This window comes from Aotus nancymaae, unplaced genomic scaffold (assembly GCF_030222135.1).
Source record: "Aotus nancymaae isolate 86718 unplaced genomic scaffold, 86718_ANA_hifiasm-v0.15.2.pri h1tg000032l_0, whole genome shotgun sequence".
NCBI classification, from domain to species: Eukaryota; Metazoa; Chordata; class Mammalia; order Primates; family Aotidae; genus Aotus; species Aotus nancymaae.
The window spans coordinates 1,083,517-1,100,445 of NW_026988445.1; the positions used below are offsets into that span (position 1 = coordinate 1,083,517).

Consider the following 16,929-nt stretch of genomic DNA (forward strand, 5'->3'; position numbering starts at 1 on the left):
GGACAGCCAAGTCACTGTCCTCAAGGGGCTTATGTTCTACTTAGGAAAATAAAACTGCCACAGCCCAGTGCAATAACAAGCAATAGAGAACAGCATGCAATCTACGGTTAACACCAGAGCAGCAATGACACACTGGGAAAAGCATGGATGTTCCCAGTGCATCTGAATTCTAGCTCGGCCATTCACTAGCAGCTGTGCAACCTTGGCAAGTTGCTCAAACTCTCTGAGCCTCAGTCTACACATCTCTAAAATGGAGATAAAAATGCCCAACTCAGGACTGTTGTGAAAAATGAAATAATGACTGCAAAACAGCTGGCAAAATGCCTGGCACATAGTAGGGACTTAGGAAATCTTAATAGTCCCCTTAATTCCAAGATGTGCTATCAATAGATGAATCATTTATATCTAGTCTCTAACCTCAGAGCAAATTAGAAGCAATAAAGTGAGGCCAGGTGCAGTGGCTCACACCTGTAATCCCAGCACTTTGGGAGGCTGAGGTGCGTGGATCACAAGGTCAGGAGTTCAAGACCAGCCTGGCCAATATGGTAAAACCCTGTCTCTATTAAAAATACAAAAATTAGTCTGACGTGGTGGCGGGCACCTGTAATCCCAGCTACTTGGGAGGCTGAGGCAGGAGAATCACTTGAACCTGGTAGGTGGAGGTTGCAGTGAGCAGAGATGGTGCCACTGTACTCTAGCCTGGGTGATGGAGCGAGACTCTGTCTCAAAAAAAAAGGTGAAATTACTAGAAAGGGCAGCTCAAAAACAGCAAGAAAAACTTACACATGAAAGCCTGGTGGTGAGGGAATCCTTAGAAACAAGTATAAAAGTAGATGCAAAGACAAACTAACACCTGGGGAATACATAGTTGGGCAGCAAACAGCCACAGCCTCCGAGGCCATCATCACATTACAAGACAGCAGAATAGATGATGTTTGTAACAAATATGTCCAGTAGCCTCTAAGGTGCCAGGGATGAGTGTAGCACATTTTTAAAGTATTTTCATCCAACATATGTAACATTTAAAAAATTCTCTTAAAGTGTGTGTGGATAGTACATTTTCAAGTGCCCAGAAAATTCTTCCACAATTTCCCAGTAGATCCATTAGCTGGAGTTTTTCTCTGCTTGTATTTGACAGAGAGCTGAGATCATGCTGGGCACATCAGGAGGTCTTAACCAATCCTGTTTACTAACGAATCCATATAGCACTGGAATATGGTTTGTTCTGTTTTCCATTTTCAACCACTGTAAGCATTAACTGACTGAGGTCAAGGATGGGCTCCATCTTCTCTTTGAAGCAGAAATAACCAATGTCTCCAGGCTCTCCGGCATCCCCACCGACCTGTTCTTTCCACGTTCCAGATTTTAGTTAATGGGGCATTATCTACCAGACAACAAAATGTTAACAACAAAGATGAGAGCTGTGTCTGTCAAATCCGTGTGTTACCTGTTCTAAGAACTTGCTGAGTTAAACAGTTGTGAGAGGAGGCCTATGGCTCTCAAAGCTGAACATATTTTCTACCTGGCCCTTTACAGAAACCATTTGTGAGGCCTTATGCAGACATCTCTGGAAAGTTGCAGGAGAAACTAACCATAGCTGGAAAAGGCGTTTCCATAGGATAAGGTCAGGGATGTCCCCAGGACTCAGAACAGCCTGGCCATATTCCTTACCAGTGTGGCGTCTGCCTGGCTCCTGGCAGGTGCCAGCCTCTGCTGGCTGTTGCCTGAGGGTGGAGGGCACTGTTCCTAGGCAGAGACGCCCCCTGCTCCCCAGTCCTGGCCTTCAAGCGTGGGGTCTGCCTCCCACCCCCTGCCTTGCCCTGCCTCCGGGGTCCCCAACAGAAGGCTTTCAACTCCCCCAGCCCCGCCACCAAAATGTCTCCTTCATTTTCCACTTCACTATGGACTTCCAGTTTTTAAATGTAAAAAAGACTAAATCCTTTTGGGAATTAACCCACGAGTAAATATAATATGGCTCTGTGTTCAGAAATTCCTGCTTTGAGCAATCGGAGACTCTGCTCTTCCTTTCCCTTCTGAGGCCTAGAGCCTGTCAGTGTGTCTTGGAAATACACAGCGAGCTTCCTTGTCTCAGAATGTTTTTCCTGCACACACACATTGGACTGGGGAGGTGAGCCTAGCAGAGAGAAGGGAGCCTGCTGGGTTGTGGAGTTGGCAGCTGGACTCTGCCATTTACCAGCCGTGTGACCCTGAGTGAGTGAGTGAGTGAGTGGACAGCACTAGGTTTTGTTTTCCTTATATCTGAAATAGGAACTGAAACTGTTCCCTCACGTGTGAGTTTCACAGGAGTCTCCCCTCCCCGACCTATTCAGCATGTAATAAAGGGCTTGGCATCTACTAAATTCTTGCCTAAATTCTCCTGATGCCCATTTCTTCCATGAAGTCTTCCAGATTATCCCAACTGTGGTAGAGACAGCTAACTAACCATCCTGTATCTACTCCCTCCACTTCTTCACTAACAAAATCCAAATTTTGCTTTGGGGAGCAGTGTGCTTAGCCTATAAACTTCCCAGGCTCCCTTGCGTTCGGGGGCTCATGGGTCACAGGTAGGGCCAATGAGATGAAAATGGAAGCACCTGGGAATGACTTCTTGGAAAGCCCTTTAAAGGAGGCTGACTCAACGGATGTGTGCTCTGTTGCCTCTTGCCCTCTTTTCTCTTTTATTATATGGGATGAGAATATGATGTCTGGAGCCACAGTGGCCCTGTCATGACCATATGGTAACCTTGAAGATGGAAGTCACATCACCTCCTAAGTATGACAGAGCAAAAGGTAGGAGCCTGGGAAGCTGAGGTGTGGTGAGGGGCTGCAATGCAAGCTCTGGTCCATCAGACTTCAGGATTTATGTGACATGAGGAAAGAAGAAACCGGTCCTGCTGGGCTGTTGGCTGGTGGTCAGCACCTGGCAAGGTGGTTAGAACTTGTGAGGCTCTCAGTATATTTGATGTTAACTGGCAGGTACGAAGGGAGCAAGATGAAGACTTAGAGATGAGAAAGGAGTTGGAGGAGCCTGGAAGGCTGTTCAGATTTGATCAAATGTCCCATAGTTTATCCTATAGATAATTACCTGCACATAACATTATGTGTGGGTGAGTTCATTCATTCAGACGTGATTGATAGCAAAAAACTAGAACCAGCCGAAAAGTCCATCAACGAGACATTGTTTAAATACATATGGTTTATCCATACATTGAAATATTATATTTTTGTACAGTTCTTGAGCTAAGCATGGTTTTATATTTTTAAATGTTTAAGGGAAAATTCAGAATTTTATATATATATAATTTTTTTTTTGAGACGGAGTCTTGCTCTGTCACCCAGGCTGCGAAGTGCAGTGGCTGATATAGGCTCACTGCAACCTCTGCCTTCTGAGTCCAAGGTATTCTCCTGCCTCAGCCTTCCTGAGTAGCTGGGAATAGAGGTATGCGCCATCATGCCCAGCCAATTTTTGTATTTTTAGTAGAGATGGGGTTTCACCATGTTGGCCAGGCTGGTCTGGAACTCCTGACCTCAGGTGACCTGCCCATCTCGGCCTCCCAAGGTGCTGGGACTACAGGTGTGAGCCACCGTGCCCAGCCAAGAATAATGTTTTGTGATACATGAAAATTACATGAAATTCAAATTTCAGTGTCCATAAAAAAATTTCACTGGAATACAGCCACATTCATTAGTTTAGGTATCATCTGCGGCTGCCTTTGCACTACCATGCAGAGTTAAACAGTTGTGAGAGGAGGCCTGTAGCTCTCAAAGCTGAACATATTTTCTGCCTGGCCCTTTACAGAAACCATTTGTGAGGCCTTATGCAGACATCTCTGGAAAGCTGCAGGAGAAGCTAATCACGGCTGGAAAAGGAGTTTCCACAGGATAAGGTCAGAAAGGAGACTTCTTACAGCATAACTTTTGTATGTTTTGAATATTTAATCATGTGAATGTTTAACTTACTTTAAGCTTACTTTGAAATCTATTTATTTATTTTTAATTTTTTAAATTAAAAAAAAAAATAGAGATGGGTTCTTGCTGTATTGCCCAGGCTGCTCTCAAACTCTTCAAGTGATCCTTCTGCCTCAGTCTCCCAAATTCCTGCAATGATAGCTGTGAGCCACAGCACCCAGACCTTGATTTGAAACTTAAAAAAAATGGGACCCATTTCCCTTCTGCAACTGTAGGAAGAGGAAGAAGAGAAGGAAGAAGGAATGGCTGACTTCGTGCTGGTCTGGGTGAGGTCATGGGCCTACAGTGGAGAGGCTGCAAGGTGATCCCAGACTTGCCCTCAGCCTTGCACTTGCTACGTGACCCAGGACACATCTCTCTGCCTGCAGGGGAAACAAGGGGAATGGACCAGTACACCGGACTGTGGGCTCATCAGTAGCTGATAAACAAGGAGCAGAGTGGATTGGGAATGTGGAATGGGGAGAAGGACATGGACACTGGCTTTTAGTTCTGCTTAATCACCAACTGTCCCTGCGACCTTAGATAAGCCATTTTCCCTCCAGGGCCCAGCTCCATCCCTGCTAACTAGGACCTCCGCCAGACCGATGGTCCTGCAACTGCCGTTCCTCCACCCACTCCACCCACTCCCTTCTGTTTGGCCTATTGGGCATCCACTCAAGACTTCACAGAGGCCCTGGATTGAGAAACTGACAATATACAAGTCAAAACAACAGCCAATGTGCTAAATGATCTGTAGAAGACGTGGTTCTGCCACTCTATAGCTCTGAGAGCCTCCCCTGATACAAGTTCTTCAGGCAGAGAAGTCTAGGAAACACCCTTCAGTCACAGGCAGAGCAGTGGGGACACCATAGCCCTGAGTGATACCCAGTCTGGCAAAGCAACAGCAGGCAGGAGGTGGCTGGAAGGGTTCATGGACATGGTGGAGGGCTTCTCTTAAGCAAATCCAGGTGGATGCACTAATGCCCTGACTGCTGGGAACTAATGGCTGCAGCTCCAGAAGATCCTTGAGGAAGTCCTGCTGGGGGCGAAGCACACACGGACATGGTGTTCTGTGGAGCTCTATCCACCTGAGAAGGTGTGTGGCTGCATCCTCCTGGCTCTTGTAGGGAGGACCAGCCAGCTCAGACGCCAGCCAGCATCCTCAGAGAGTGCTAGCTCTACAGCCCATGCCTGTCCTCAAGGCTCCCATAGGCCTGAAAGCCTTTCCTCTCCCTCTTATCTAACAAGCCCCCATGCCTCTTTGATGACCCAGATCAAAACTTTCCTCTTGAACCCAGGAGCCAACTTGAAGGGGCTCCTGATGGCTAAAAATGACATAGTTTGAGCCACAAAGTAAATAATGATCACAATAGGTTATAACTGATAACATAAAGATAATGAGTCTATACCAATAGAGGCAAATATTTGAGTAAATAAATAAACAGGGGGAAAGGGACAGTTCATCCTTATAGTAGGATTCTAATTAGTAAGAATTAGAAGGCATGATGGAAACAGAAAACCACCATTTGGCAAACACCGTTATAATGGAAACAAACACTCATGAGCAAAAATATAAAAAGAAACAAGATGCTTACATTATCTTAAAGCATCTTGCCATAGGATGGTTAGTAATTAAAAGAGGAAAGTAGTCACTTTATAGCAGAAAAAATGTGGCAGACTCCACCTTAACCAGGTGATCAGAGTTAACATAATAAATAATAGAGCTTATCAACCTCATGTACCATCTGACATGATGCCCCAAGAAAGGCACAGCATAAACTTCTGTGGTGCTCTTAAAAATTCTGGCTGGGCATGGTAGCTCATGCCTGTAATCCCAGCACTTTGGGAGGGGGAGGGGGAGGCAGGAGGATCGTTTGAGTCCTGGAGTTTGAGATCAGCCTGGGCAACATAGGGAGACCCCGTCTCTATAGAAAATTAGCTGTAGAATGCTGTGGAATGCACCTGTAGTCCCAGCTACTCAGGAGGCTGAAGTGAGAGGATCACCTGAGCCCGGGAGGCAGAGGTTGCAGTGGGCCAAGATCGCATCAGTGCAGTGCAGCCTGGGCGACAGAGTGAGACCCTGTCTCTAAATAAATAAATAATTCACCACCTGAGGAAATACCAACCAAGCCCAAACTGAGGGACATTCTACAAAGTAAGTGTCTAGTACTCTTCAAACGTTTGAAGGTCATGAAAGTGTAAGTTGAAAAACTATCCCAGACTAGAGGAGACAAGGAAATTTGGCAACTAAAGGCTCTGTGTGATCCTGGATTGGCTCCTGGTCAGTTAAGGACATTAGTGGGGCACTTGATAAAATTCGAATGAGATTTGCAGTTAATGTCAATTTCCTGGTTTTGATGATGCACTATAAACGTGTAAGATGTTAACATTTGGGGAAAGTGGGTGAAGGGTATCGGGAATTCTTTGTACTATTTTTGCAACACTTCCGTAACTCGGAAATTGTTTTTGACAAAACAAAACAAAAACCTTTCCTCTTTTGTCCAACTTCCCCAGAATCACTCCCACAGCTGTGAATGTCACCAGCTACTTCACACGTTGTATTGCTATTGTTTACACATCTGCGTCCCTCAGGCTTTGAGGTCTAGGACAGGGACTCTGTTTTTTCAATCTTCAATTTGGCCTCATTTTAGAAGTCATGTTTGGATGGAGGCCGGCTCTCCTGCTTCAGAACAACTCTCCACTCTACCCCTTCCTTATCCCACTGTAAAAAACAGCGCTGTCCACCCAGTTGCTGAGACCAAAATCCTAGGGGCCATTGTTGACTCCTCTCTTTTTGTCTCATCCCACCGTAGGTCCACCAGCGAGTCCTGTTGGAGTTCTGCCTCCAGAGTTTACCACCAACCAGACCATTTCCCTGCTCCTCCACCAGACCCCTCATCCGAGCCTCCATCACTTTGCAGCTGAACCTGAGCCTCACCTTCCTAGCTGGCTTTCCCCTGCCTCACCCTTAAGTTCACTTTCCATGGGCAGCCAGAGGGATCTTTTCAAGGGAAAGTAGGGTCTGACATCACTCTCTTTGCTTTAAACCACTCTCTGCCTTGGTTTCCCAACACGTCCCATGAAAGTCCCTACCTGCTCTGGGTCCTGCCTTCCTTCTGCCCTCACCTTGAACCTGTCCACCCTCCCTGGCCTGGCTCCAGACACACACCTTCCAGCTTTGCTGCAGACAGGGCAGGTTTGTTTCTGTCTCTGGGGTGTGGATTTTCCCCGGCTCTTCTCACGGCCATCTCCTTCTCAATATTCAGGTCTCAACCCCAGGGTCACCTCCTCAGATAGACCTTACCCAGTCTGGTAGCCAGAATCCCGTTCTTCCCCTGACACTCTTTGACCCTATATTAGTTTGCTGTGGCTGCTGTAACAAAGTGCCACTAACTAAGTTACTGTGCTGTCTCACAGTTCCAGAGGATACAGTCCAAGGTCAGGGTTGGTTCCCTGCGGGGGCTGTGGGGAGAATCTGCCCCAGGCCTCTCTCCTGGCTTCTGGTGGTTTGCTGGCGCTCTCTGGTCCTTGGCTGTTAGACACATTGCATCAGTCTCCGCCTTCATCTTCACATGCATTCTTCTTGTGCCCATGTCTATTTCCAAATTTCCCTTTTAAAGGACACCAGTCATATTGGATTAGGGTCCACCCTACTGACTTTATTTTAATTTGATTACCTCTGTAAAGACCCTATCTTTTCATGCCACTGCACTCCATCCTGGGCGACAGAGTGAGACTAGGTCTCAGAAAAAAAAAAAAAAAAAAAAGACCCTATCTCCAAATAAGGGTACCAAACATATAAATTTTAGGGAAAACAGTTCAACACATAACAATCTCATTTCCCTGTTACATTTAATTTACAGCCTTTATAACCATCTTAAAGTATGTTGTTTACTCATTTGTGTTCATTTCCTGTGTCCCCACACTATATACAACAAGCTACATGAGGACACAAGTCTCCTCCAACCTCAGTGCTTGGTGCTTTTGCTCTGCACAGGAGGAACTGGCCTCTATTTCTACTGCATGGGTCCGGATACCTTGCTCAGGCTGCCCCAAATGTGAGGAACTAGCCCTGCCCACATTCATTTTCCTCAAGCAGCCAGTGAGATTGTTCCACACACATTACTTAGCTCAGTGTACAGCCAAAGGTTTGCAGCATCCAACCCTGGATCCAGCCATGGATCTCAGAGCCTTAGAAATGCCCTGCACATAGTAGATGCTCAGTAAATACTCGCTGAAGGAATGAAGGCTGCATATAGTTTGGACTTTGACTCAGGTTGTGTGCCCTGCAGTCAGGGGCAGCAAGCTAGACTGCTTGGGTCTGCCCTTGTGCTGTGAGATGTGGACACATTACTCATCTACTCTTTGCCTCACTTTCTCCAACTGTAAAATGGGGGCGGTAATGAAAGTATCTCCCTAGTAAAGTTGTATGAAACAAGATCACATATGAAGACAGAGTGCCTGGCTGGTAGGTAGTGCTCCATGCTCACCCAGGCTTGGTCTGAGGTCTGAGAAATGTCCTGGTAGCCAAAGAAACCAAAGCCCAGAGGCTTGTCGGGTCAATCGGGGATGCAGAAACTCTAGGTTTCTGCTCAGGCCCCTGTTTCAGAATCCCCATCTTCCCCCAAGGAGAGAACAATTGAGCACTAGAGAGATTTTGACCATAAAAGCCTTTGTCAGTTACTAGCTGGGTGGACCTTGGGGTTTCATTGGTGCTTCTGGCTGACTGAGAAGGAAAAAGAGGACCTAACTTCTCCGACTCTTTTTGAACTCCCAATGCGAGGTGTGGAGCTTCCAGATGACTCAAGCAGGGCCAGTTCCTTGGAATCACCCACTCTGGCTCAAAACCGTCTGTGTTGCAACAGGCTCACTCAGCCACCTCCAGAAAAGCTGACCCACCACTCACTCAGCTGGCTTCCTGATTTAATGCCTATATATAGCCATACTTACAGAGCTTTGATTGGATGCATGCACTTGGAAACCAGAGAAGCTAAAAATACCCCCTCCTCATACCTCATTTATTTGTTTTCTGTAGGTTCCTCATTCTAAATTTACAGCTCAGGAGACTGGAAATTGTTGTCAGAAAGCAGTGATCTTTCTGTAGTTGTAGGTGGGAGGGGGACCAGAGGACAGGCGCTGTCTGGGAAACTCGGGGATTAGGTCTCAGTTCTAGCTCCAAAGGCAACCTGCTGTGATGTTCTGGGATATGCTCCCCCTGGCTGGGCCCCAGCATCCCTCAACCGAAGGAACAACTGATCTTGATAGTCTAAGGTGTTTCTTTTGTCCTTCTATTCATTAGCAACCCAGTTTGACGTGCTAAGTGCAATTGTGCTCACAGGAAAAGTGACACAGGTACACCAGAGCCATTGATTTCTGTTCATTCATTCACTTAACAAATATTTATTGAGCACTTGCTATGTGTGAGACAATAATCTCTACTCTCAGATAACCTGCAACTTACATTCACGTCAGAAGAGACAAACAATAAACCAAATACAGTAAGCATTTAGTATGTTTGATTGTGATAAATACCATGGACAAAAATCAAAAGTGGGCTATAGAAGAAGGGCAAAATTTTAATTAAGGAGGTTAGAGAAGACCTCACCAAAAAGGTGTTGTTGTTTTTTTTTTTTTGAGGCAGAGTCTTGCTCTGTTGCCCAGGCTGGAGTGAAGTGGTGCGATCTTGGCTCACTGCAACCTGTACCTCCCAGGTCAAGTGATTTCCCTGCCTCAGCATCCCAAATAGCTGGGAGTAGAGGCACATGCCAACATGCCTACCTAAATTTTGTAGTTTTAGTAGAGACAGGGTTTTACTATGTTGGCCAGGTTGGTCTTGAACTTCTGACCTCAAGTGATCTGCCTGCCTTGGCCTCCCAAAGTGCTGGAATTACAGGCATGAGCCACTGTGCCCAGCCAAAAGGTGGTATTTGACTAAAGACATGAAATGAAGCTGTTTCCAGTAGTGCAGGCAGAAAACCACGCAAACACCTGGAGGAAGAGTCCCAAGCAGAGGAGACATCAATGCCAAGGGCCCCAAGGGAGGAGTGCGCCTGGTGGATCTGAGGCCACTGTGGCTGGAGCAGAGTGAGCAAGGAGACAGTGCTAGATGCTGAAAAGAGGGAACATGGGCTGCTGTGATGACATTAGGTCTTACTCTGAATGGAAGGGGACACCACTGGAAGGCTTTGAGCTGAGGAGGGACCTCTGCTGACTTTCACCTTCCCAGGGTGGTCTGGCTGCTGAGATAGTTCACAGCTGTCTGCAGAAACACAAGCGTGGAGGCTGGGAGACTCATAAGGAGACTATTGCAGACCAGGCAGGGGTGGTGGGGGAGATGGGGAGAAGTGGTCAGAATCTGTTTGCAGGCTGAAGGGTTTGCTGATAAATTGGGTGTGGGGATGAGAAAAACGGAAGCCAGGCATGACTCCAAGGCGTTTGGCCTGAGCAATGATGGAAACGCCATGAATTCAAATAGAGAAGACTGTGGGAGGAAGAAAGATCAGGAACTCTGTTTTGGCCCTGTGAGGTGGGAGATAACTCTTAGACTTCCCTGTGGAGGCCATGAGTGGGTAGTTGGATGAATGAGTTTGGAGTTCGGGAGAGGGTCTGGGCTGGACATAAACATTTGAAAGTGATCTGCATGTTCATATACGTGCTACATAAAGCCAGAGGCCTGAGTGAGATCGCTGAGATGGTGTGTGTGTGTGTGTGTGTGTGTGTGTGTGTGTTGGGGTGTATGTGTCCAAGCACTAGCTCTGGGACACATCAACATTCAGAGAGTAGGTGAAGAAATGAGAAGAAACCAGCAAAGAGGGCAAGAAGAATCAGTCAGGGAAGCATGGATGGCCCATTCTGGGCTTCAGTTTGTCTGTAACAAAGGGGTCTTTCAGGGTCCCCTCCCAGTTTTTCTCTGGGATACTCCTGGGACCCAGGCTCCTACCTTAAGGTGTCCCTTGGTGTGCTGCCATCCACAGCTGGTCACAATGAGGGGTGTGGGGAGTAGGAGGCTGGCAGCCCTGCTCCATCCCAGGCTGGTGGGATGAGGGGTGTGCTTTGCTAGGGCTGGAGAGGCAGGAGCCAGCTTTGTCCTGACACTGCTTTCCCCCTTGGGCAAAGAGAAGCTTAGGTTTTCTCTTGTGACAGAAACCAAAAGAGGAATAACTGCTTGGATTATCAACCGCGAATATAGTTCTGAGCATTTTTAACAAAAAGGAGCAGAGTGGTCTCTAACCGATTTCTCTATTCACTTCCCCCTAACACCTTGAGAATTTGGAAAACCTTTCTTCTCTGCCTGCCCAGATATTATGCCCAAGTCAAGGTGTTCCTTAGGACCTCGAAGATCTAATCATAGGCAGATCGGAACCAGCCCTGGAAACAGCTGGAGCGTCAGGCCTGCAGGATTCCAGGACTGAGAGTGCCAGCTTGGCCCTGCCAGGGTCTGAGCCTGACCTGATCCCAGATGGAACTTTGAATTGTTTCTCAGTGTGCCCACACTGAGAGTGAAACAGCACTATGTAGAAGGGTTGAGTGTGAGCCATGGTTCACAGGGTCGGACTCCAGCCCGGAAGCCCAGCTCCAGTGCTATTCACTGTGGGATCTTGTGCTGCAGCAGTGGCAAAGATACTTAATGAGATAAAAAACAAAGATGCTTAATGAGCAAGATCCTTAATGTCTCTGAGCCTGAGTTTCCTTGCTCGAAAAATGGGGCCAGATCATCAGTGTTTACAATCAGGGTAACACAGGACAAAGTCCTAGACACCTGTGATACAAAGCAAACAAGGGGCACCAATCCCTGCCCTCAGGGAACTTATGGTCTGATGGGGAAGGGAAACATGAAACCAGCACAAGAAGAGTGATATGGGGCCAACCAAGTGTCAAGGTCCACCCACAGGGTGTGTGTAAGGATTAAATAGATAGCGATCGTGAATGCATTTAAAAATTGTCCAGTGAGGTGTGCTTCTTGGAAGATATCAGTGGAATGTAAATTCCAGGCTGCAGTGATTGATCTCTCTCTCTCTCTTTTTAAGTGTTCATATGTAAAATTTCTTAAAACAATTTTTTATTTCCACAGGTTACTGCGGAACAGGTGGTGTTTGGTTACGTAAGTTTTTAATATTTTTAAATTTTTTTGGAGATGGAGTCTAGCTCTCTCTCCCAGGCTGGAGTGCAGTGGCACCATCTCGGCTCACTGCAACCTCTGCCTCCCAGATTCAAGTGATTCTTCTGCCTCAGCCTCCCGAGTAGCTGGGATTACAGGCGTGCACCACCCACACCTGGCTAATTTTTGTATTTTTAGTAGAGACAAGGTTTCACCATACTGGCCAGGCTGTCTCAAACTCCCCAAGTAGTTTCTGCTCAGGCCCCTGTTTCAGAATCCCCATCTTCCCCCAAGGAAAGAACAATTGAGCACTAGAGAGATTTTGACCATAAAAGCCTTTGTCAGTTACTAGCTGGGTGGACCTTGGGGAATCAGGCGATTCGCTTGTCTCAGCCTCCCAAAGTGCTGGGATTACAGGTGTGAGCCACTGCACCCAGCCTCCAATCTGTAGTCTTTTATCCCTCACCCCCTTCCCACCCTTTCCCCCCGAGTTCCCAAAGTCTGTTGTGTCATTCTTATGGCTTTGCACCATCATAGCTTAGCTCCCACATATGATTAAGAATATATGTTTGGTTTTTCTTTCCTGAGTTACTTACGTTAGAATAATAGTCTCCAATCTCATCTATGTTGCTGCAAGCACCATTAATTCATTCCTTTATATTATGGTGGCTGATTTGTAAGTTCATGGCTGTACCTTGCTCTACTTTCTGGAGGCCTAGGGAGTGAAACAGAAAAAGGGGTACTAGTAAAGACCTCCAGAAAATAAAAAGTAGCTTTTCTTTAGGAAAAGAGTGATAACCCCTGTGATTTAAGCATTTCTCTCACTCTGTCTAATTATAATCATGCTCCTGCCATTAAAGCTTAGCAGTTACCAGCCCAGATCCTACAGTGGGATGCTTGGGTTCTAGTTTCATCAGGGACCTTGGGCAAGTGCTTAGCTTCTCTGGACCCCAGTTTCTCATCTACCAAGTGGGGAGAATAATTGACCCTGTCTCATGAGGTCATTAAGAGGATTAACTGAGTTAAACACTAGAACAGCACATTGTATGCATTGTTATTGAGGCATTAGCTGTTTTCTATTATTCTGCCTTGCCGCACACTCCAACCCTCAGCCTCTCTGAATTCTAAGAATTCTGTCTGGAAGAGGAGTGACATGTTCCCTGCTGTTAAGGAATCTCCCAGGTTGCCTGTCATTTGTTCCTTTTAGGGGCTCTGGAACTTTCCCTCCTACCTTCCCCACTCGCAGGGATTCAGCACCTCCTTCTTTATTATTGCTATTATTAATCAAAACTTCAAAGGGAATGTATAATCATGGTACAAAAATGGAAACATACAGATTAATAAAAAGAAATTAAAGCCAGCCCAAATACCAACATCCGGAAAGAACTATGGTTAACATTTTAGAGTATATCTCTTTCTAGACATTTTCCCATTCAATACATTTGTTTAAATAACTATGTACATATATTAAGGTCAAAGGGTCAGCACTCTCAGCCTTAGGCCTTCATTAGAGGACTGTCCGTGGGTGGGGCATACAACCACTGTTGGCTGCTCTGAGCACAGGACCTTGGAAGGTCAGGGGCAGGACCTTTCTGCCTGACTCCACTGTGCTCCCCAGCTCCCAGCTGGGCCTGGGGCTGCCTTCCTCCAGCTTTGCACGAAATGCCCATCTTGGAGCTGCTTTTGATTCCCCCCCCCTCCCCAAGCTGCTTATTGTATGGGATGATTGTGTCAGAAGGAAAACCCCCCAGCGTGTCCCTGGGCATGAATTGGGCCTTTATGTGAAAAACCAGTCTCTGCCGAATCCCAGCTCCTCATAACCCACCCTGAAAGCTGACTGAGACACACTATTAACTGGTATGGAGGGGCTGGGTGGGAGGCTGCAGACCATCTGATGCTCAACTTACTGTCAAATGCAAGGGCGACATTCAGCCAGGCTTTCTCAGCTCCTCCTAAACCCTGGACAGTGAAATTTTGCCTTCATTTTATACCCTGGAATTTCTTAGAAATCTTAAAAATCATGATGACTATAATTTACTAAACCCATATCACGCTCTAGGCCCTTAACAGTCATTGTGTTAATTATATTTCATCTTCACCTTATATTTTACTTATATTTCATCTTCACCTCCATTTTGCAAGGCAGATAAAGAAAATGAAGCTCAGCAAGACCAGTGGCTTGATCCAGGCTCTGCCACCAATAAGGGTTGCAGAGTGGGACTTGAATCCAGGCAGTGACTCTCAGGGTCCATGCTTTTTATTTTTGCATAAAAATTAATGTTATATTTTATTAAGGTGACCCATGCCCATAGTTAAAAATCAAACAGAGCTAAAAGGCAGAGCAAAAAAAAAAACCCGGCAGCTGACAGCCCCGACTCTTTCTCTCCTCTGCCCTGCTCCTCTGAATCAGCCACTTTCCACTTTCCACTAGGTAGATGCCTTTTTCTGTCTTGTCTTTAGATTTCTTCTTTTTTTTTTTTTTAGATGGAGTCTCACTCTGTCACCCAGGCTGGAGTGCAGTGGCACAATCTTGGCTCACTGCAACCTCTGCCTCCTGGGTTCAAGTGATTCTCCTGCCTCAGCCTGATGAGTAGCTAGGATTACAGGTGCAAGCCACCATGCCCAGCTGATTTTCGTACTTTTAGTAGAGACGGGGTTTCACCATGTTGGCCAGGCTGGTCTTGAACTCCTGACCTCAGGTGATCCACCTGTCTTGGCCTCCCAAAGTGCTGGGATTAGAGATGTAAGCCACCACACCTGGCCCTACTTTAGATTTCAAAATGTTCAGCTGAGTGCCATTTCTCAGACAATATTTTTCTGGAATAAGTAAGCCATGATCACCTCCTTTCCCATTTCTTACTGATTGCAATTTCCTCCATTCCTTTATTGGATCTTTCAAAGGTATAGCAATAAAATGTCCCAGTGCTTATGCATGCCATATGATTTACCAGTTCTTCCCATCTCCCAGGCACTCGGCGAGACCTCCCTCCCTGGTGCTCTGTCCTACTGTTTCAGGCTGAGCTGGCTACCCTCTCCCTGCCCTGAGATTTCACTTATCTTTTGCTGCCCATGCTCCTTGATGCCTTGCCTTTCTCTTTCACGATTTTGAATTTTTGAGTCCTGTATGCCAGAAATGTTTTTATTTTCCCTTCACATGTGACTGATCATTTGGCTGAGTATAAAATTACGAGTTGAAAATTGTTTTCCTTCAGAATTTTGAAGGCATTTCTCCACTGTGTTCTATTCAGTCGCTTCTGATGAGAAGTCCAATGCCCTTCTTGCTTTTCATTCCTTTGTCTATCAGGTGTGTTTCTCTTTCTAGGACTTTCTGAATGTTCTCTTGATCATTTGGTTCTAAAATTTGATACTGATGTGCTCTGGCATGAACCTTTTTTTTTTTAACTCCTTGTGCTGGGCAGCTTCTATTAAAATTTTTTGCTTTAGTTATATTTTAAGCTTTGAAGCACTTTCTTCTCTGACTGTTCTTTTTTTCTGTCATATTGTCCCAAGATTACCATTTATAGCTTTTTTGTTTTTTTAAATGTTCTTCTACTTGCTGTATATTGTCGGTGTCTGATTCCTCTGAGTCTTTTTTTTTTTTCTGTTTGTTTTGACCTGTCTCTTTCATTTCAAATATCTGATGATCCTCCATATTTAACAGCAAGGAAGTCTTATAGGTTAGTCAGCATTATAGCAGGGTGACTAGATGGCTAGAAGGCTGTTTTACTGAGAATCTTCAAGTAAGATTTTGTGGAGATCTTTTCCTAGGAGTGGAGGATGTGGGTGAGGAAGAAGCTCAATCTCTCTAGAGAAGAATCTTCCAATTACCTGCCTGGAAAGGCAGTGACACCCAGCTGCTAGTGTTCTGGGAGCAGCCAAAGAATCTGAGAGTCCATAGTTTATAATTTTAAAGTTACTCTCCCATTTTTCAAACCCTGCCTCACTGTCATTGCTGTGCTGTGACTAGTATCCTGGAGTTCCAGACCTGACTCAGAGCATCTCCAGGTCAACTTCTCCAGATAATAAATTTCTGGCCTCTTCCATGCAAAAAGAGAGGATTGGGTGGCCTCCTATTGCTTAGCCCTGGGTCTCAGTTCTGCTTTCTGTGTTACCTGGTGCCTTTAAGCATTACTTTTTTGGAGATTCCATGGAGCACCTTGGTTCTCACTTCTCATCATACAGTTCTCTTGTACGCATGTGGGGTGTGACTTCCTCAGCTCTGTGCAGAGACTGCTCCTCTACCTACCTGCCCATCTATAAAAATGTTTGGAAGTCTTTCCTCCCCAGTGGTTGTCTTCTTATCCTTTTGACTCAACAGCTTTGTAATTCCATTATTAGTGTTTTTTTTTTTTTTTCCAGGAGGGTGAGTGAGTTGGGATTTGCAAAAATGTTATTCATTGTTACATAATATATCATGCCAAACTTAGTGGCTTAAAGCAACAATGATTTATGATTTCTCATGATTCTGGGAACTGACTGGGTGACTTTTGCTGTTTTCACCTGAGTTCACTCATGCAGTTGCATTCAGTTAGCATTGGCTGGCCTGGAAAATACAAGCTGGTCTTGTTCACATGACTGGTGATTGGTGCTGGCTGTTGTTTGGGTTCCTCAGCTCTCCTCCCTTGGCCCCTCATCTTCTAATATGCTAGACTAGCTTATTTAAAGGGTGGTCTCAGGGCAGTGTTCCAGAAAGTTAAAAGCAACATTACTTCCACTGAATTCTGTTTGTCAAAGCAAGTCAGATCAGATTCGAGACTTTTTCTCTTAATGAGAGGACTGACAAAATCACATTGTAAAGAGGCTTGTTTCAGGAATAGGAGAAATGATTGCAGTTATCTTTATGAAAAATGTATAAGAAAATGAGAAAAAATGGCCAGGCGTGG

At 45.7% G+C, this 16,929-nt stretch overlaps 1 long non-coding RNA gene across 3 annotated transcripts in view; it reads right to left on the bottom strand.

The window, feature by feature from the left end:
- Positions 1 to 3,387: 3,387 nt before the first annotated feature.
- The window catches only part of LOC105722237 (uncharacterized), a 58,510-nt gene continuing 44,968 nt past the window's right edge, over positions 3,388 to 16,929 (bottom strand). The window contains exons 11-12 of one of the 3 annotated variants that reach the window (XR_010345054.1): positions 12,643 to 12,761; positions 3,388 to 4,984 (exon numbers count right to left, since the gene is read on the bottom strand). This is a non-coding gene — a long non-coding RNA (uncharacterized LOC105722237). Of the gene's footprint in view, positions 4,985 to 5,829; positions 7,560 to 8,156; positions 12,762 to 16,929 lie in introns of those variants that run through there. The other 2 variants (XR_010345055.1, XR_010345052.1) reach the window with 2 other exon arrangements.